This window comes from Podarcis gaigeae, assembly GCF_964106915.1.
Source record: "Podarcis gaigeae genome assembly, chromosome: 6".
Classification (NCBI taxonomy): domain Eukaryota; kingdom Metazoa; phylum Chordata; class Lepidosauria; order Squamata; family Lacertidae; genus Podarcis; species Podarcis gaigeae.
Genome location: NC_139682.1, coordinates 79,439,991 through 79,461,696, shown reverse-complemented (window position 1 = coordinate 79,461,696; position 21,706 = coordinate 79,439,991). Strand labels below are relative to the sequence as shown.

General features: G+C 42.8%; 1 protein-coding gene and 1 long non-coding RNA gene across 2 annotated transcripts in view; one reads left to right on the top strand and one right to left on the bottom strand.

Moving 5' to 3' along the window:
* Positions 1–16,174, bottom strand: part of LOC310847761 — a 41,255-nt gene extending 25,081 nt beyond the window's left edge. The window contains exon 1 of the long non-coding RNA XR_014566002.1: positions 15,968–16,174. This is a non-coding gene — a long non-coding RNA (uncharacterized lncRNA). The remainder of the gene's footprint in view (positions 1–15,967) is intronic.
* The window catches only part of VAV3 (vav guanine nucleotide exchange factor 3), a 212,923-nt gene that overhangs the window by 24,897 nt on the left and 166,320 nt on the right, over positions 1–21,706 (top strand). The window lies entirely within an intron of this gene.

Genomic DNA, 21,706 nt, shown 5'->3' with positions numbered 1-21,706 from the left:
AATAAAACAGTCTACATTAATCATTCCCATCTACTGAGTCATACAGAGCAATGGCCCTAGTTGGTGTTGAGGTTTTTGTAATACGTAAGAGGCATAAGCAACCTGAAAAAATTGGGTCACCATGTTGAGATTATTTTGTTGCTGGCATAGAAGTTTTGTTGCTGGATTGTAATATTGCCCCAGGCACTTTGAGACCGGAACTTCCATCAACCAAAGGAAGTGGCCATGTGGCCCTTAGCTCAGAGCTTTTGTGAAAGAACTCTCATCCTCAATGTGTGTGTTTTGGAGTGATGTTTGGCACTAGCACTACTACACCAGGAGCTAATGCTAGTGGTGCAAGGTGTTCCTCCACAGGGTGCCAAGCCAAGGAGGCACAAAACAACAACAACAACAACAACAATCCTATATTTATATGGGTGTCTACTCAAAGTTATGCCCTGGCCAGATGGGCAATTCATTTGCCGTACCTATGACATAGTCTCCGTCTCAGTCAGTTTTATTGCACATAGCCAAAGGCTGCCACAATGGACATAGTGAAATTGAGAGCATGCACAGAATGAAAGGCTATCCATCATGGGCATAGAATTATAGAATTGTATAGTCTGAAGGGACCACATGGATCATCTAGTCCAACCCCCTGCAATAAAGGAATCCTTGTGCCCAACATGGGGCCTGAACCCACAACCGTGAGATTAAGTGTCTCATGCTTTATCAACTGTGGAGGGCATTAAAATAAGAAATATTTAGGGAGCACCAAATGTTGTCCTCGCTCTGGGCGCCATATTGCCAAAGTCTGCCGCTGATGCTGAGCTGGCATAAGAACCTTAGGTGCCCCCAGACTCAGTCTCATCTGTTTCCAACAGTGGTTAGCTATACACTTATCCAAACCCTGAAGTAAGGCATGATGAAGATGTTTGGTTCCTGCTGTTGCTTGTTCCCTGCTGATGATCATCACAAGCATACCGCTTCTGAACATGCAGTTTCAATTTAGTTGTCATCTTTCCTTCCAACAATGAACTCAGTTGCTGCAGCCAAAATGAGGCCACCAAGAAACAAGAGAAAAGTATGAGCATGCTCAGAAGAACCCCAAGGTTCCCAGAGGTACAAACAATTAGGATGAAATTCTAAGAGGGCAAAACATACACAACACATACACCCTAAAAATGCCAAAGGAAGACAGCAGGTTTTCCACAAAATGGCCACAAAATGCTGAGTGTCTGCTTGGGGAGAAAATAGAAAACTGGAAATTGGGAGAGGAAGTAGAACATAGTATCTTGAAAATACAGCTTGGCTTTTGGGGTGAATCACCGAACAGGAGCACTCAGCATTGCAACATTTTGTTGCAGGTCCCACTTGTTCCCAATAATAGCAAACTCAGGTTGTGAAGTGCCTATGATTTTGGAAGTGAAGAGGGCCGCCCAAAGATAAAGTGCTGGTTTTGACGTACTGAGGGAACTCCCTAGGCAAGCAGGATTATATAAGTATATAAATCAAAATGACTTAAACATAATAGAAAACCCCAAAGCTGCCCGACTATAACTTTGCCAGTCTGTTGCCTTCCATATGTTTTGGACTACAACTGCAATCAGCCTCAGCCAGCACACCTTGCTGACAGAAAGCAGGCAGGCTATGCAAGTCTGTAAATTAAATCTTTTGATGAGAATGGTTCGAGCAGAGAATTTTACCTGAAAACAAGACAAAACCAATCCAAAGAAGGAAAACGGGGGATGGAGGGAAAAGAGGAAACTCGCTTTTTCATGCTGACAGATTGTATGATGTGTCTTAGAGAAGAAGGAGTGAGCTTATACCTGTTCTGTTTTAAGAGCAGTGTCCTCTCTCTCCCCCCCCCCGACTTTTTCTCTTTCTCCAGAAGTGTGGGCCCTCCTCCCCTATTTAGCTGTAAAAACTCATATTTGCATTTGGCAACCTCCTACTGCTTTATAGCCCAGCCAGCAGAGGCCTTGGGATGGCGGAAGGGGAGGAAAATCACATTCTTTATTCTTTTCTTACTCCTGAAACTTTCCTCTCCCCGAGAGGCCTGAACAAGACTGCTGAACAAAGCTCCTTCTCTGGAGTCCTGAATAGGAACACTCCACTTAGCAGATGGGAATACACTGTTAAGTCCCACGTCTCATGACTAATAGCCGTTGATCGACCAAATTCATGCAGAAGATAGGTCTCTCTGTTCTTAGTGCTATCTGTACCACTGACTCTCACATTCGCAACATCTGGGGCAAGGAAGTCCATCAATTAATTAAGGGGCAGTTTACACACTGGGGTGTATAATTTGCAGTGGAGCAAGCCTTGGGTTGGTGCATGTTGAACAAGGTGCATGAACAGGTGTACACGTATCAACTCTTAGGTGTCTGTCCTATGTGGGCACATGAAAGTCATGCCAGATATGGTGGGGATAGACCCCTGCCTGGACCCCAAGGGCTGCTGCCAGCAGTGACAGGCAGAGTGTGCAAGCTCTGCAGGGAAGATCAAACCCAGAAATCTTCACATATGATCATTTTGTCATACGGTGCAGTTGTACATTAATCCAGTCTGAAGTTGATCCAGTCCAAGATTGTCATGCCTATTAATATTTGCCATAAGTATGCATCTATAATTTATATACATTCTGGAGATGTGTACGTCATATTTAATTAAATGCATTCTCATAATAATGTTTTGCCTCTGATCAAGAGGTATGGAATTGGATCCTGGTGAATCATCAAACTAAATTGGGAGGGGGGAAAGTATTTTGTACAAGAGCCTGCACAACGAAGGATTCCTGTCACTGGCTGCCCACAGTATTGTCGAGTGAGTACACAATAGTGAGCAAGATGGACTAATGGTCTGACTCAGCGTAAAGCAGCCATCTGTGTCTCAGTTGTAGAAGATAGCCATATAGGTAGGGCTATCCGTGCCTCTGCTTTAAAAGCAAAAAGCAAAAAAGCAAAAAAGCAGATACATCATCTTGCCAACAAAGCTCTGTATAGTTAAAGCTGTGGTTTTCCCAGTAGTGATGTATGGAAGTGAGAGCTGGACCATAAAGAAGGCTGATCGCCGAAGAATTCATGCTTTTGAATTATGGTGCTGGAGGAGACTCTTGAGAGTCCCATGGACTGCAAGAAGATCAAACCTATCCATTCTTAAGGAAATCAGCCCTGAGTGCTCACTGGAAGGACAAATCCTGAAGCTGAGACTCCAATACTTTGGCCACCTCTTGAGAAGAGAAGACTCCCTGGAAAAGACTCTGATGTTGGGAAATATTGAGGGCACAAGGAGAAGGGGACGACAGAGGACGAGGTGGTTGGACAGTGTTATCGAAGCTACCAGCATGAGTTTGACCAAACTGGGGGAGGCAGTGGAAGACAGGAGTGCCTGGCGTGCTCTGGTCCATGGGGTCATGAAGAGTCGGACACCACTAAACGACTAAACAACAACAACATACGTGCCTAAGGTATGTATGCATAACTTCTGTGTCACAATCCGAGGCATCTGGGTTTTCCCTAAATCTTACATTTAAGTGCAGATGCCGTATAAGGAAGAAAGGGCAAAGCTTCAAAAAGCAGGCCTCTCATACTTAATATGCTAGCTAGAGTGGAGAGATTTCCTCTGAGGGACCAGCGCCCCAGTGTGATACGAGACCTGTTCAATAAGCCTTGTGTTGCTGTTTCACACAGGAGAGAAATGACTAAGGGTTGTTAGGAAACCAGTCACCAGATTGCTAGTTAAGAGAGAGTATTAATAATTGAATGTTGTTAACGGTTATGTGAATCAGAGTAATAAGGGCCAGATTGAAACTGAGGCCTATTACAATTTGTGTGGGGAAACAATTGTAATAATCCACATGAAAAAAATATGTAATTATAATGTTGGGAGTGTGTTATAAATCCATGTTTTAGACACTGGTTATGCTAGCCACAGTGGAAAGAATATTTCATTCAGGGAACAGCACACTGGAGTGATAAGCGGCTGTTTAATAAGCCCCAGTATTGTGTACCCTTGAGTACTCGCTGGAAAAAACCACTGCTTTGCACTTTGGTGAATTTGTCCCATGATCCACAACTGAAGAATCTTAGGAGTTTCTCGAATGTGCTGAGGGACTCATTTGTGCTTCTAGAAGAGGAAGAGAAGTTGGGTGGCTAGGAGACAAAGTAGTTCCACCTTAGCAGCAGCTGCACCAATCAGTTTGGGAGGTTGGGCTTCAGCTATTTAGCATCCTAGAGTGTCAGTCCAGAATACATCACCACATTAATTTTCAGTACTGAGACAGCAGTATTCCCAGTCCCTACAATTTCACACTTTGTTCAAAACTAAGCCAGCTGCTCTCCGCTTTGCGGACACATGCAAAGTCCGCTGGTCCTTCCCCAGCTGATACATTGCCTTTCCCAGTTACCGGCATGTTTTGGGTAAACAAAGAGGAAAGGAAGTAGAAGCCACTGTGTTCGAATGCCCCTGTCAAGTAAAGGGCTACAACAGGGGCACGAATGCCTGACATACAGATCATAGTCAACCTTTTGATCATCTGTCATTTTGTTATAAGAAAGCAAGCCATCCTTTACCACTGTTTAAAATAGCCCTGGAGGAAGTCAAGCATTAATCTTAACCTCAAACACATTGAGCCTTGCATTTCCTCTCAGGCCCTAGAATGTGCTATCTGGTTTCCCACACCTCAGTCCTGCTAAGTTTAGTTCCTTCAGGCCAGCTGCTAAGGAAGGAAAATTGAGAAAAAAACACAATGCTTCCGATGGATATAGCATTGCATTGCCCGGAGCTGTCTTGTTTGTTTCTCCTTTCCCTCAGAAATGTCTAAAGATGTCCATAGAGAAGAACGGCATGCAATTTTGTTTTACTTAAATGGCCTAAGAAAAACGCTTCACAAATGCAACGAATGAATACTAGTTTATTTAATTTCTCAAGTGAGGAGCTGCTGACCCCTGCATATTTTCAAATAAGTAATTTGACATTCAAACATTTAGCAGTGGTCAAGAGAGTGCTCATTGGAGTATGTGTTAATCATATATTAAAATTAATGCACATCTAGCATGGTGAACAATCACAGATTTTTCCAAATGTGCTTAATGGTATGGTCCTGTGCAGACATTAAATTAAATCGTGGATGAAGGGAGACAGTTACTGTAGAAGCAGGCCTCACTACATCTGCAACCCTAGCAACATCCATTAATTATAATAGTTGCATAAAGGTCTAGGTGTGTAGACCCCCAATGCACATCGGAATCTATTGTGTGATCTGCACGCTGCATTTTTACTGGTGATGGATAGGCAAGCTGGGAGTCCATGCTTAATCCTTATGCAGACAGTATGACCAATGTGTGAATGTTGGGTGTATGGAGCACGTTAGACTTGCTGCCACAATTGTAGCCCTGCCCCTCCATGCTTACTGAATGCACAGAACTACTGTCTCCATAAAATAAATACATTTTGTGCCTCTGTGACAGCATACCCTTGAAACGCATCATCAGCATTCACCATAGAAGGGACCATTAGAAAGCTGAGAGAGAGAACGATAATTGGTTGTGTTTGAAAAAAGCTGTGGCCTTTCATCTGATAGAAAGCCTCTCCAAGTGTCCCATCCCTCTTGGAACAGCCACGGCTAGCCCAAGACATTTTGCTGCTTGAGGTGAAGGACAAAATGGCACCCACTTCCCGGTCCACTTACAGAAATTGTGTGGGTCGGCAACTGAATCTTATTTTAACACCGGTCACAGGAAAACATCCTCCACTGCAGAGTTTTCCTTTTCCTAGATGGGCTACCTTCTCAGGCTAACAAGCCCCACCTGCCCCTCACTTCCCTCTAGAGCAGTGTTTCCCAACCTTGTGCCTCCAGATGTTTTTGGCCTACAACTCCCATCATCCCTGACCACTGGTCTTGCTAGCTAGGGATGATGGGAGTTGTAGGCCAAAAACATCTGGAGGCACAAGGTTGGGAAACACTGCTCTAGAGCACAAGCAGAAACCACCTTCATGACCATTGGACCCACTGTTGGTATCACCTGCTCAGTACACCTGTCTTCACATGCAAGAGAAGTCCCTAATGCCCTGAGGGTTTAAGACCCATCAGCTTCCCTCACGTGTCTTAGCTATCCAGTTGAGGTTGTTCATGGGGTGTGACCAGAGGTGCTACCCCTCTCCCAACACCCCATACACTTTCTCCTAACACATGCATTTTTGTACACATTTTTGGGTTGGAGAATCACATACAAAATTTGTAGAAGTGTGAATTTCCAGGAACACCTGTATTTCAGTTTGCATGTTGTTTCAGGAAGTGTGAACTGCAGTGGTACCTTGGGTTACAGACGCTTCAGGTTACAGACTCCACTAACCCAGAAATAGTACCTCGGGTTAAGAACTTTGCTTCAGGATGAGAACCAGAAATCGCACGGTGGCAGCGGGAGGCCCCATTAGCTAAAGTGGTACCTCAGGTTAAGAACAGTTTCAGGTTAAGAACGGACCTCCAGAATGATTTAAGTTCTTAACCTGAGGTACCACTGTAATTGAGTTTCAAATTAAAATGCAATCCAAATTTCTCTCCCATCCCTAAACACACACACACACACACACACACACACACACACACACACCCCACTCCTCCAAAAGCTGTATGTGCTTTCACTTGCTACTGTGCAATGGCCCATTCATATAAAAAGAAAAATGACCTTGAGCTTCATCCTGACTTAACAGATAAAATCAAACAGTAATGTGTTCAGTGCCCCATGCTCCCTTTAGGGCAAAGAAAATTTTCTGCCACCCCCCAATTCCTCCAGCACACAGGCTAAGCACTTTCCCCTCTGTCAGTTTTAACGTATATTTAGCATTATAGACCATGACTGAACAAAACAAAAAACCACCCACTGAAAAGACAATTTCCATGTAATGAACAGGTTTTACAACATAATTAGATGGAGCTATGCTACACAGAGGCCTTGACAGGTGCAGTAATTTAACCCATATATATGTGCACATATATAGCAAGGTATCCCATATTAAGCATAAATTACCTCTTTGGAAAGAGAGCTGTTGAAATGGTTTCTGTAGCTCTATGAAGGGCCTTATTCCTGCGGTAGAATTTTTATAGTTGCCGTTAAATGAATGTACATTATCAATCTTACTTTTTCATTTGTTCTAGAGGTCTCACCTTTCTTTAGCATTCCTGTAACATTGCACCCTTTCATCACTTTTTGAGACCTGATGTTTAATGTAGATTTTATTCAAATATAATGTAATAAATTATGTGGTAAATAAAAATGTCCTTACTAATTCTTAACTATGTTTGTTAAGGACAGGTTGGGCCCCCAAATGGTTCAAAAATTGATAAATTGAACTGGAAGAAAAGTGTAGTGTGCTTTTAAATTCTTATTCATGTAGCTGGATTAAATTCAAACTGGCCATGAGCAATAGCTAATGTACAAAAGTTGTGGTCTTTGTTTGATTCTGGGCTTCTATGATGTCCCATTTGCAATTAGAGCACTTGGTGACACAGGGCTACTTTTTCATCTCACCCATGTACTAAACTATACGGTAAAATATTGTGAGTAAATGAGCCCCAGATTGCAGTCATAATGTTGGTGGAATTAAGATATATAGTCCTGAAAAAGACACATGTATAAACAAGATGCTTCTGGATCCTTCACTAGCCTAAAGAGGTCTTTCTAGGGGATAGTAACAAGTGTTGATGCTTTCCATGTGATATTTTATAGACTGGCATAACTTTCTGCTAAGGACAGTGATTTATGCTTAAATCCAGTGCTATTTTTCTAGAAAAAGAGGTGCCGGAACTCCCCTTGTTCTCTTATAATGGCAATGGGGCCCACCTGAGAGGTGCTGGAACTGAGTTCCGGTGAGTTCCGGCTTTAAAAAAGAGAGGCCTGCTTAAATCAATCCAAGTTCACTTTGTTGGGCTTCTTCCCGTGTGTGTGTGTGGAACAGCCACCTTAAGAGTCAAGGGGCATTTCCAGACCTTTTTGTTGAGCATTCATCTTGATCCAGAGGCACCAACTCATGGTGGCCAACTCTTAGTTCCCCCAATATTTTTAGGGGGGGGCAGCCCCCTAATGTTCAAAAAAATCAGGGGATGGAGGAGGTTGAGCATGAAGCCGAACGCAGTGTGGCTTCTGTGGCTGGCTCCTCCTCTTCCTGCCGCGGAGGGGAAGGAGGGTTGAAGCAGCCCCCTGCTGGTGGCATGAGGAGGAGGAGCCATCACCCAATGAAGCCATGCTGCCACCGTGTTCGCCTCCACCCCCACATCCATGCGAAATGGGTACTGCCAAGGCATCATCTTATGTAGTGTAAAATACAAGGGCATGGTTGGATGGGAGCTGTCATCAACTTGTTCCCCAAATGCTTAATGTGTAAAACATGTATTGGTCTCCACCTGTCCATTGTGGTTTGACAAATGATGTTGCCAAGAGTGTGCTATTTTTGATACGGCATCTATTACATGCTTGACTGTAGCACATAACAGGCCCTATGAAATTTAAATCAGAGGCAATCTTGGTTACACATTGCTGATAGGATCTCAACTGACTGCAATAATGGACGGCACTTCAATGATCACAATTTAAAAATATTATAGAAAAAAATGCAATGTGCATAAACACAGAGATCAGGGCATGCTGGTGTGTGTGTTGCCCATAAGGAATTCCCTATTTCTATAAATTAAAGTAATCAGCATATTAATTAAACAGCTTTCTGGGAGAGGGGGAAGCGGAATATATTTTTGTTGTCCTTAAAATGTGCAGTACTATATAGTGCTTATAAAAAACTGGAAAGGATGCTGTTGAATTAATATCAGTGCTACACTGGATTCCCTCTGCCAGAATGAGGTCTTTGCTTCATTTAAGTAGAGCAAGAATAAGAGAAGCACAGAGCTTTGAAGAAAGAGTAATTTTTAGCACTAATCACCCATTTAACTACTTTCAAAATTCCACGGAATTAGCCTTGAAATGTTAATGAGCACAGTATTTAGAACAGTCTAACTCCTTCCCCAGTTTGTTTTGGAGTTTTGAAATCAGATCTGTTCCTGGACGTCCAATATGTGTGTGAATGTATATAAGTACACATGCGCGCACGCGCGCGCACACACACACACACACACACACACACACACAGCTGTCTTTGAGGGCTGCTTATAGTCCTCAGGAGACAGCTTGCAAAAGCAAAATATAAAAGACATTAGAATCACCAAAACATTAAGATTTGAATAAAAGGATAGCCAAAACTAGAGATATAACATTGGAAAATTAATTATGAAGATTAAAAATAAGGGGATAAATTTGCTGAATAAAATTATAACCAGGAATGCAGGAGCGGGAGATGTGAGGGAGTCCAAAGAAGTGAAAAGATCTATGTTAAAAGATGTGATATTATATTGTTTTATTGGCATTGTGATTTAAACAAAAATTGTTAATAAAATTTTTTTTTAAAAAAAAGAATCACCAAAACAGTTAGAAAACAGCACCTTTAAAAAGGCCAGAAACATTATATAAAGGTTATCATAAACCAAATTATAATCAGCTGTGTTAAAAACATCATTACTTAGACCCTTTAGGAAAGGGCACCTGAAACATGTGAGCTTTTCATACCCTTTGAAGGCTTGCATTGTAGACACCCCTGGCTTCCTTCTCTCTGTCCTGCTATTTGCTGGTGGTAGTCAGTCACCCTCTGCTCTTCCTTAGCTTCCCTTGCACCTTTCCTGGACCTTGCAGCCTTGGTGGAACACTGTTTCCCACTTTACAGTTAACAGCAGAACCACACAGGATCAGGCCAGCGTTTACTACGATAACATTTATTTCTGTGCACATTTTCCTTTCCTCCCATCAGATCTAGTGAACCTCTATAAATAACCTCACTAAGACTCAATGAAGGCTTCTTTATATTGCCTGACCTGCAATGTTGAAAATCATTGGAGCTCAACATTATGTTTGCTGGAGCAATTACAAGTCACTTGAGCATAGAGTTGCTCTTCAGGGCAGTTCTGCCAACAATTATTTTCCTTCAGAGGCTAAGGCAGCACAAGGGCAAGGGGAGAATGGTTACAATTTCTAGCGTCCTTGCATGGGGCATTTAATGATATTTGCTAGTCTTATTAAGTTTGCTTACCGCAGGTTGGTTAAGTTAGATATTCTGTTAGTTCAGGGCATTTTAGAAATTATGTGGTGGTCACACAAGCCCAGCATAGACTCCTGGGAACTGGACTTTGGTGAAAGTGCTGGGAATTGTAGCTCTGTGAGAGGGGAATTACAGTTCTGAAGATCCTTTGAGGGAAATCTTGTACTTTAAGTGTATGGTGTGGATCTGCCCCATTGTATAACATCTCAAAGAGGACTTTATAGCTACCAGCTTAAAGTGTTCTTTCCCCTCAGTTTGCATTGAAGCTAGTTTGGGGAGAAACACATCAAAACATTCCTGGACGGGATGCAGGGTAAACAAGTGTGTGTACACAGCCTTTCTAAACTTTGTTTAGTCAGGATTGAATTTATGAAAAAAATAGGCATTTCTTTTAAAATGCTAGGGCTTCAGAATTATATTTAGAATATCTGTCTAGATGAAATGATGTAAGACAAACTAGCCTTTCCTGAATGGTTGTTAATGTTATGGGTTACCTCATCTTCTTCACCACTAAAAACCAAAGCCGGGAGCCATGTGATGCTTGGAATACAAACATCAAACCCCACACACTACCATGATTTTCCATATTAAATCAGAAAAAGAGAGAAAGTGAACATCTTGTTAGTATTTCTGTTTTCCTCTTCTGCATCATTAAATGACCATGTAAATATTTTTAAGGGACTAAATCAGATCATGACTTAACATGGAAAGCATCCTTCTTTCTGGGTCTGCTAGAAACTAATAGAATGTCTGGAGATGCCAAGTTGACAGTCAGATCTGAGATAGAAAAGGTTAGTTTTTAGTCCAGAAGACAAGCATCCTCTTACTAACTTTGTTAATAGCTGCTGAATGGAGAACTCATGCATTCATGCAACTAGCATCACATCTAGTTTGGTCCTCGATTATCAATGGTTCCCAATAAATTCCTTGGGACAAAGTGAATCAACTGTAATTAGCAAAGCTGGTGGGGTAGAGCATTCGCTCCCTGTAAACAACATGGTCCACAGGGGCAGGAGGTATGTTCAGCCCTTTCTTGAGTGCAGCCCTTTACTGTTGGCATCTGCCTGTCTTGAGAGACAATGGCGTGTGCCTTCAGTGGTGAAGTTAAACTGCTGGAGAATCACAGCACCTGCTGTACCTGCAGAGACTGGTAACCCATAACTGCTGCCTCCTGCATTGTTTTTGCTGCATTAGCAGAACCAAGTGATCTCTGGGGCACAAGGCTTTCTCATGAATGGGTATCTCCACATGGCAGCAGAGGTTTAGGATCACAGTCTTCCTTCTCCTAGATGGGCTGCCTTCTCAGGTTGAAGAGCCCCATCTGCCCCTCATTTTCCTCTACAGCATATGCAGAAACCACCTTCTTGACCCTTGGACCCACTATTGGTCTTGTCAGCTCAATCTACCGGAACCTGTCTTTGCCTGCTGGGGCAGGGTTTGAGATACACCATTAAGGGAGGGGTAGTATTTCTGGTGGAAGACACATTGTACACTTTCTGGGATAGTTTATCCACCTTTGATCCCCACCCTGCACTCAGCTCTCACCTGTAACTTCTAGAAGCTGTCAGAATGAGATAGTGGCCACAGCCTGGGAAAGTCCTCTATACTTCATCTGTTTCAGGGTTAAATTATCCAAGACACCATTCATGAAAACAGCAATTATACCAGTGACTTTTAAGAAGGACATACCAAGGGGTAGGGGACATGGGAGGGAAATGTGTTTTGTATAGGACCCTGCAAATGAAGTATGCCTGTCACTGGCTGCCCACAGTATTGTTTTGTGATAAGAAGGCAATACTGAGCAAGATGGACTAATGGTCTGACTCAGCGTAAAGCAGCCACCCAATTGTAGAAGATAAATCAGTTGGGTGGAGTGTACATACATAGGTATGAATGTGCTACTCCCATGTCACAATTCAAGGCATTGGGTTTTTCCTGATTCTTACACTTAAGTGGAAATGTTTTATAAGAAAGAGCGAGCAAAGCATCAAATAGCAGACCTGCTCCTACTGATGTCGATCTGGTGTACTTTATAATTTACTTGCTCCCCAGGTATTCCTGAATCTTGTAAACCCAATGTGCTAGCATGTACTAAGTCCCAGAAACATTTGTTTCGCTTACTTCTTAAACATTCATTTCGGTGTATCCAGTAAATGTGCATTATCATTTTCCCCTACATTGTTATCAACCATTTCTGAAAATACAGAGGAAGTAACAAGATAACTGCCTCAGTCTTTAGAGCTTTTGAACATGTTTTCCAAATTAACATGGCTCATTGGTTTGGAAGGAAATGCTGTATACTTCAATGTTTAATCCATGACAGATGATGAAAAACTGTTCCTGGTGGAAATGAACAATCATCTGTTTTGATTATTGTTTTCCATTGTGTAGATTTTATGCTGAATAACAAGGCCATAGTAATTGTACATACGGCACATGAACCACATAGGTTTCTTTGGGCATTTGGTAGCATCATCCTTCCTTTGGAAAACTGCATGATTTTGATGATGTTGGTTAAATTAAGGAAGTGCAGAAAATTGAGTAAGTTCTTAGACGTTTTGCTGCAGCCTGCAGTGACTCGTGACGTGGTTTCCTGGAGGTTAATAGGCTTCTGCCACTGAGTATCAGGCAGTATTCAGCATAGGCTGCTGAATGCTTGTATGCTAGATACTCAGCAACCATGTGCTGCTCCTGTGCCTCTGCAAATGTATTGTAGCTGCCTTTCTCTGTGTTCCCTCCCCCCTTGATCACTACTTAAAAGCAGAAGCCTAATTTTCTTCAAGCAAATCACTCCTTGAGCTGCTACTGTTTCACAATAAACACCATGCTGGACCTTTTACATATGGAAGGTTTCAGTCTGGCTTGGTAGGAGGCAGACCAGTCTTAGAGATATAAAGAGCCCCAGAGTTTTAGTGCAGAGCTGCATTTAAACAGGAACTTTTAAGATCAACAGTTCTGTTTCCAAAGCAACATTCTTTACGGAACAGAGAAGTGTAATAATTCAGATTAGGGGCTGGAGGATTTACAATGTTGAAGTTAGAAAAAAGAACCTGTTGCTCTTCTCTGCTGGAGTTTTACTTGCTATTGGACATATTACGTCATAACCTTAATTAGTAAATTCCTGCTTGTGTTGTTTGTTATAATACAAAAGGAAAGGCATCTAGGTGTATAATTTTATTTTATGAGTTGAATGCATTTCGAACAGAATCCTCAGCTTGGGCCACATTCACACATTATATTTAAAGCACTGTTATGCCACTTTAACAGTCACGGCTTCTCCCAAAGAATTCGGGGAATAGTATTTAAGGATGCCGTGTGTCATTAGGAGACTGCTATTTAATCTACAGAGCTACCATTCTCAGAGTGGGTTAACAAGCTCTCCTTCTTCCCAGGGAATTCTGGGAACCGCAGGTCTGTAGTCTCCTCTTTAGATAATATTGTGTAGATTTCACTTAACTTCAAATTGGGGTAAGCTAACTCTGCTGCATTTTGGGGGCTTTCCCACTCATTCTGCTTAGGCCACTGTCTCAAGGTCTTGTCCTGACAGTATCGCTGATTGCATTTGCACCTTACCTTTCATCTCAGGAGCACAAGAGGGCATATTTTGGGTACCTCTCATCCCGGCACCAACCAGAATTCAGGCATCCTTAGCTTCAGCAAGGTAACCACATCCTCTACCTTCAGACTGTTTTCTGGGCTGATACTTAAGATTTTTTAACTGACTTTCCCTTAAAAACACTCAGAGCAGTACATAAGAAAGGATGAAAAATCTGTAGAATTTAGCCTTTAATTTTCCACTAATATATGATGATAATGCAGACAAACATTAAAGTAATCATCTAAAAAGATTCTCAGTGTGTTCTTACTGGATCATATTACTTTAAAGCAATCTAGCAACTATTCAAGTGTGAAACAGTAATATTTCTTTCTTCCTTAGAGTTCCTCCTTTCAAATATGGCAAGAAACAAACTTTAGGTTCCACTGTCAAATTAACTCATAGAACTTTTTTTACAAGTTCACCAACATTGTAGGAAATTTATTTTTCCCCTATCCAACATATTTCCACTACTTTACTGGTAAAACAGTCACGTATCTTTGTGCTATCAGTTTGTAACAGTTTTCTTTCAATACCAGATACAGAGTGTACAAATTTGTCTGTACCCTTGCATATTTCCATGTATTGATTAACAGCTCAGTCTTTAAACTCCCCTTCCTCATAGTCTTAGATATATAGCTCAGACTACTTCTTTTTATCTATTTGTAATTATATTCCATGTATCTGTGACAAAAGACAGATTCACATCTCATTCTTTGTTCTGTTTCCCCCCAAACTGGTTAAATCCCTAGTCACCATACATAATATTCTAAAAGTTTCCTATAGAAAATATCAAATTAAGACATATTTAAATGTTGGAGGGCTTCTTCTAAAATAGATCATGAAATAAATAGCAAAAGGAGCACTCCAAAAGCAGCAGCTAAACTGATTTGGAGAACTGAAATGTCTTCACCGGGAATTGAAATCTAAGTAGCAATTGTGCTTTGCAGGCCTCTGGGCACTATTCCAAGGTTGCAGTGCCATTGCTGAAAAAGCTCTGCTCTAGCTAATCATAGATCTTACCTTAGAAGTCAAAGGCACCCAGAGCAAAGCATCCCCAGCTCATCTCAAAGAACAGGGAGAGGCATGTGATACTCGCTAAAGATGTTGCACCCAGTCTCATTACACCAGGGGTGGCAAATCTGTGGCTTGCAGGCCAGATTCGGCTTTCCAAAAATGTTTGTTTGGTGTTCCCTAAACCTCAACAATTGGACAGATTTTTAAATTTTTATTTTCTTTACTATATGAACAATTCATATACCACTTAACTTCCATAGTTTCTAAGCGGTTTACATAGAAATATTCCACTTAACTAGTCTCTAAGCAGTTTAGAAATAAATTTAATGTTTTTAAATGAAATATCCATTTCGCTGAATTTGCATCAGGGGTTGGGAACTTTTTCCAGCCTAAGAGCCACATTCCCTTCCGGGGAGGCTTCTGAGGGCCGAATACCAGTGGTGGGCGGGGTCAGAGGCAAGTGTGGGCGGAGCAATGGATGCATATTTTACCTCTGCATAGTTTCTACAAACATGCACACACCCCTCTCTGTTCTTCATCCACACAAGCAAGAAGCATGGTCAACGTTCAAGGGAGTATTCCAGCCAGGCAAAAGCATTTGGAGTGCAAACCAGGGACAGTGAAGTATGTGTCTTGGGGAGAGTTGCAGAGAATCCTGGAGCACAGCATTTGACCTTCATGCTTGAGGCTCTTCACCCCAGGCTTACATAATGGTGGCATATCAAAACACCTCCATGAGATGGAATTATCCCTCTAGTCAGCAGCGGAGCATATGCCCGCCCTGCCCAGGGCGGGCACGCTCCCGAGGGGGGCATGACGTGGAGGCTGCCCTCCCAGGCGCAGGATAGCCACTCGGGTGCCCAGAGCGGTGTGTTCACCCTCTATCCGGGGGCGGAGCGAGCTGCCCATGGCGGACATTCGATGCGCCACCTGCCCGCAAATCCCAAGCCTCCCCCAAGCTGTCAAAACGAAGGGGGAAGGGGGGAATGCTGCCGGCAAAGCGGTGCAGCTCCCCCCCTTACCCCTACGGCTCGGGGTAGGCTTGGGAGTCGCAGGCGGGCGGTGCGCCAAAAGTCACCCCCCTCATGGAGGCCACCCAGGGCGTTCTGCCCTCCCTCCCTCCCTATGCCCCTGCCTCTAGTTCTGTAGAAATAGCAATGACAGATGGCTAAAGGCCTTACTGATAGGACCACGTTGGCACTTGATTCTGTTCTGAGTTGTTTTCTTTTGCCTTACCTTGTTTTCTTTACATCATCTGGGTGGCTTTTTCTTCAAGGACCAAGGTAAATCAAAATTCTCCCATCTCCCACTTATCTGGATTCCTGTGGTGACCTAATGGAATTTCCTGGGGGGAAATGTACCTACAGAATTAGCAGCAATTCCATTCTTGTCGTCTATAGATACATTCCTTTCATTTCTCATCTGCTGTTTGGCGACGCAGCCCAATGCTGAACTTAAGGAGTGCAAACTGTCCAGCAGCTGCTAGTCAGCGGAACTGAGCTTCAGAACAATATTTTCCTGTTGTGGAAAAAAAAAGAAGACGCTAGACAGAAGTTTAGCAATGAGATTAGAATCAAAGATGTTTCCATGGTCGGTATCACAAGCTTTATCTCCTTAAGATTCCTACTAAGGAGAAGGTGCATTGGGTGGATTATGGCACCCAGTCTGTCACAATACATGGCTCTAGGTAATGTGTGCCTGCAATCTGCGAGAAGACAGCACAGAATGCATAGAGCTTCCCAGCCCACATGTTTTATGAAGGGAGGGAACACATCTACATGTACATTCTCTTGCAGATGCTGAGCTTCTTCTTTAGAACTGAAAGGGAAGTCTGTGCATGCAGGAACTCCCTGTATCTACTGCAGTTTACATGAAACTCCAGACTGGGGCACATGGGTACAACTAAATGTTAAATTTAATGCCATTGAGGTGAATGGCAGTAATGCATTTATCCTTCTGCTTTGATCCCATTGGCTGTTTTAGAATATCTAACTTAGGGTAGCCAATGTTGTGGGACCAAGTTGATAGGTTGCATCACTGCTGTAATCCAACCTCACCACCAATTTTCCACTCCCCTGCTCTGTCCCGGTGCAACTGTGACATAACCAGAGGGGTGGTGCCAGATGAGTGGCACAGTTCCACCATGCCATCCACTACTACTCCCATCTCTCTTGGCCTTTGGCTTATGGGGGTTGGAGTCCAACAACATCTGGAGGGCACCATGTTGGCCATCTCTGACCTAATTTCTTCTAGGCTGCTGCCAGTATTTATAGGAGGGAAAACAAAGTGCTTATGCTCTTACTTCACAAATGGAAATCTGACACAGATTCAGCACTTCACCCATTGACATAGAGGAAAGTTTGAGATGGAAAGAGCTGAAAGAGTCACTGCGCTTGAAATGGAAATGTTGAGCGAAAAAATACACACCATAAACTCTGAACGTTTCCCTTTATTTGCACGGTGGCAGTTGTATTACCATAAAACGTCCTGCTGCTCATTAAGACAATTTATATGGACAGGGAATAGGCTTGCCAGAAGAAGACTACGGAAGTAGTTGTCATCTTAGTTCCAGTCAAAGAGAGATAGGACCCAAAGTGATGTGGGTGAACTTTTAATTGGGCCAGTCATAATGAAAGAGTAAGGACAGTAGCGAATGATTTGGTGGTGGTGGTAGTGGTGTGTGGGTGTGTGGGTGGGTGTGCATGCTACATCGCTTCCTGACCTTCTTCTGTCTGAGCCAATGCTGCATACCAGGAAGAAGAGAGGGAAGTGTGAGACATTGGTGAGGCTGGCATGGTGCAAATGCACCAGCAGAGCCAATCCAGTTGGTAGTTGAATTTTTGGAAATGGGGAATCAGCCAGTAAGTGTCTTCTTTCCTGAGTTCCTTAATAGCCTAAGTTTAACCCCATTTGAATGGGGTTCATTGAAATACTGCTTCCCCATTTGAATACTGCCTCTTATACTCCTCCTTAAGACTCTTATCCAGTACAGTCACAGATGGATTGAATAGCTCCCCCTGCCCCCACTTTCTGCCACCTTGTATTTAGCCTTGTAAAGAGTTCTGGGGAATTCAAAAGCTTGCACATTTTTAATTTGGTCTAATAACGGTATTGCCCTAGTAAGTGTTTTGGGATTGTCAGGCCTGTTACACATTACAGCTTACTGGACGAATAATACATAGTGTATTTGAGCAGGTATCTGGATGAGTTTGAAAAGCAGAACTGGAGCAATTCTGTTGTTGTGGCATTTGGCGGAACGGGAGGAATAGTTAATTATTCATTAGTTTGAAGATCTAAAAACCTGCCTCAGACTGATTGGCATTTTCACCATCTGCTACAAGCCTCATTTAAATGAAAACAGATACTCAAACATTTCCACAATTTATATGGGCTGCTATTAAACTAATGCTTCAGGCTCTCCCATTAATGTCAATCCAATTATTTTTTGGTGAGTAATCATTTTATCAAGCAGAAATGTTGGCTTTTTCAGGGCAGCAGAACCATATGTGTTTTGTTTTGTTTTTTTAAAAAACAGAAAATCTTCACCCTGCTAAAATGGACAATGACAGACTCCAATCAGCTGCACTGGGAGTAAAAATTCCTTCCACTGGCCGATATCCATTAAGATCTGCCATGCTTTGTGAACTGTGAAACACTAGCTGTTGTGTTCACACTTGCCTAACATGAAACATATGCACTGCGGCCTCTACAGTAAAGGGCAAATCACTGGCCCCTGCAAAGGAGATCATAGTCTGTGAAAACTCCTTGGTTCCAACCTGTCACTGAAGTCCCAAATGGCCTCTGGGGCTATGAGTGCTTATGCCAAGCCTAAACTGGCTCACTTGCTGCAGCTATGCTTAGACCTGGCCTCAGTAGTTCACCCTCTAGTGACCTTCCATCTGGACTACTGCAATCCTCTCTACATGGGGTTGCTCTTGAAGACAGTCCAGAAGTTGCAGCTATTGTGGCTGGTGGATGGCAAATGGGGCAGCCCTAAGGGACCACCTGCCACCAGTCCAGAAAGCACTACACTGGCTGCCAGTGAGCTGCCAGACCCAATTCAAGGCATTATTACTAGTGTATCAAACCCTAAACACCTTGAGACCTAAGTACCTAAAAGATCACTTCCTCCAATATCAGCCATCTCTGGCAGGGGAAGCCTTGGTTAGTGCTGGTGCTGCCCTGCTGGTGTTAACCCATTACAGGGCCTTCTTGGTGGTGGTGGTCTCCTGTTCATAGAATGCCCTTCTTGGCAGGGTACATCTGCCCTCCTCATTATTAACCTTTATGTGGAATTTAAAAACATTCCAATTTTTCTGGCATTTCATGGATGAAACATATCGTTGTTGGCAGCTATGAAATTACTTAGCAGTGAGGATATTTGACTGGCTTTTAAAACTGTTTATATTGTTTATTGTTTGCTGCTCAGGGCTCCTTTGGGAGGAAGGGTGGGATAAAAATCTAATGATGATGCCTACATTATCTCTGGTATTGAAGGTAATATGCTTCCTGGATGCAGTAGTAGTTTTTGGGTGAACATGAGTGGGAGAGTGCTATTGTGTTATGTCTTACTTGTAGCTTCCCACACACTTCTACTTGTTCGCTGTGGACTAGATAGGCCCAGCACTCTTCTCATGTTCTTCCAGGGGTTAGCTGTTTCCTGCTTGGGATTGTACATCACATTAGAGTCCAGTAATCTTCATACTTGTGCCGCCCCTCCTTTGCTTCCTGGAGAAGGAGATAACTGATGTTAATCTTCTAAGCTGTCATCCTGTTTCTCTAGAGCTATGGGGGCAGGAAAAAGATTGGATATAGTGGGTAGACAAATCAGTCTATTTCTAGTCCATGCCATTTTCACATGTGCTCATTCCTAAATCTGTTTCATCCTGTTTCCACATTTTTTTTTAAATCCAAACAAAAACCTGCATTTGAAATACACATTTCAAACACAATTTCTCCTAAAATAAAGATAAGTTTTATTTTCTAAAGGGGAATTTTAAAATATGCACTGATATAATTTATTTTAAGCCAAGAACTGCATGACAAATACTTGGAGAAGTGCAGAGCTACGTTCTGATCCACACGAGTTTGGTAGGCTCATGTCAGATATTGCAAGGACAGAATTCCCCAAGCATCCATACTAGGAACCCTACTAGGGAAGTTGCAGTACTCATGGAGGCCTTTTCCCTCTTTGGGGTAATACATGGATAGACAATATGGTGCCACCCAGATGGTGCTGCATTATAGCTTCCATCATCCCCAGCCAGCATGGCCAATAGTCTGTGACAATGGGACTTGCATTGCAACAACATCTGGATGGCACTACGTTGCCTAGGGTTGCCATATTTCAAAAAGTGAAAAGATACACAGAAAAGTTCTTGAGCTTTTTTGGCAAAGTTATTGGCTATTTTCAGGTGCAGTATTCCGGACGTACGTCAAACCTATGTTGCCTGTCTCTGATTTGGTACATCTTTCCGAACCTAAAAATGGAAAGGGTAAGGCTGGTAGTTAACAGAAGAGGTTTGACTCTCTCAAGGCAAATCTAAAAAAAATGTAGTATAAACACTGACAACTAGGAAACACTGGCCTGCAAGCGCTCCAGTTGGAGAACAGCCTTTACCAAAGGTGTCATGGGCTTTGAAGACACTCAGGACAAAAGAAAACCTATGTCCCCACTGTGGAAGGACGTGTGGATCCAGAACTGGCCTCCCTGGTCCCTTACAGACTCACTGTTAAAACCGTGTTCGTGGAAGACAATCTTACTTGGCTACGAGTGATCACCAAAGAAGAAGAAAAGAAGAAGAAGACATCAGATCAGGATGAAGAGACTCTGCTAAACTTGCATGGTCCTGCTCTTCCTCCCTTTCCTGTGTCTCTTTGAAGAAGATGGTGCCACCTTTCTAAGCTGGGATGCCATTTCGCAAGCACTGCCATTTCACCATAAGACTGTTCTGAAAAAGAAGAAGAAGAAGAAGGGGGAAAAGGAATCCTCCCACTTCCTCATGTTTTCGTAGAGAAATGCATCTAGGAAAAAGGAACAAGCCTAGATGAAGCAGCAGGCAAAGGTACTTCTATTTGCTGCATGTGTATAGGAATTAATATGGTAACAGATGGGAAAGTGCTGCTGCTTTTTTAATACTGGGCCTGCTGTGTCCCCTGTGTTTCCTGATATATAAACTGCAGCATCCAGAAGGGCAATATGGCTTATCAGTAGGCTAATCCTGCTTCACTCTGACTATTACTCCACAGTGTGCAAGGCGGAGGGAGGGCCACCAACCTCTCTGGATCATCTTCCCACTTACAGGAGCGAGAGAAAAAGAGCACAGTCTGGAGGTGACATCTGTTAAGCTAACTGCCAAATTATCATAATGGCTGGCTTGTATTCAAGAGTGAGCAGAGAGAACAGGTTGAAGGAGGAACACAAGCTGTATTATTATTATTTTTTTAAAAAAGAAAGAAATCTGTCTACATTTAACCTAAGTGGGCTCTTCAGTTTTGAACATCTTGCCATAGATTCTGAATTGCTTGAATCTGCCACATACAATGGATCGCAGTAGCATCATTTCAGAGCAATAAATGGGGGCACTGGGATTTTAACTTTGGCTAGGTGAAATCTTACTAGCAGCTTGCTGTTGGGTATGACTGGAAATAGCTTGTAGTTCCACCTATCCGCCACCCCTCATCCAGTGATAAAATGCTACCTCAGTCAAGAAGATCTCGTAACAGTTACAGGCGATGTTAAGCCTGGTAGCCAGTTCAGACACACACTCATTGTGGCATAAAATTTATACAGGGGTGGCTAACTGGTGGCCAACTCACATCAACCCCATGCAACATGGCCAGTGGTCAAAGGTAATACGAGTTGGAATCAAGCACCATCTTGATGGACACAGGTTAGTCATCCCTGAATTATATCCTGCCCAGGGTGGGGGATGCATATTTCTCTTAGTGGCTTGGGAAATAAGCTAAGACAAA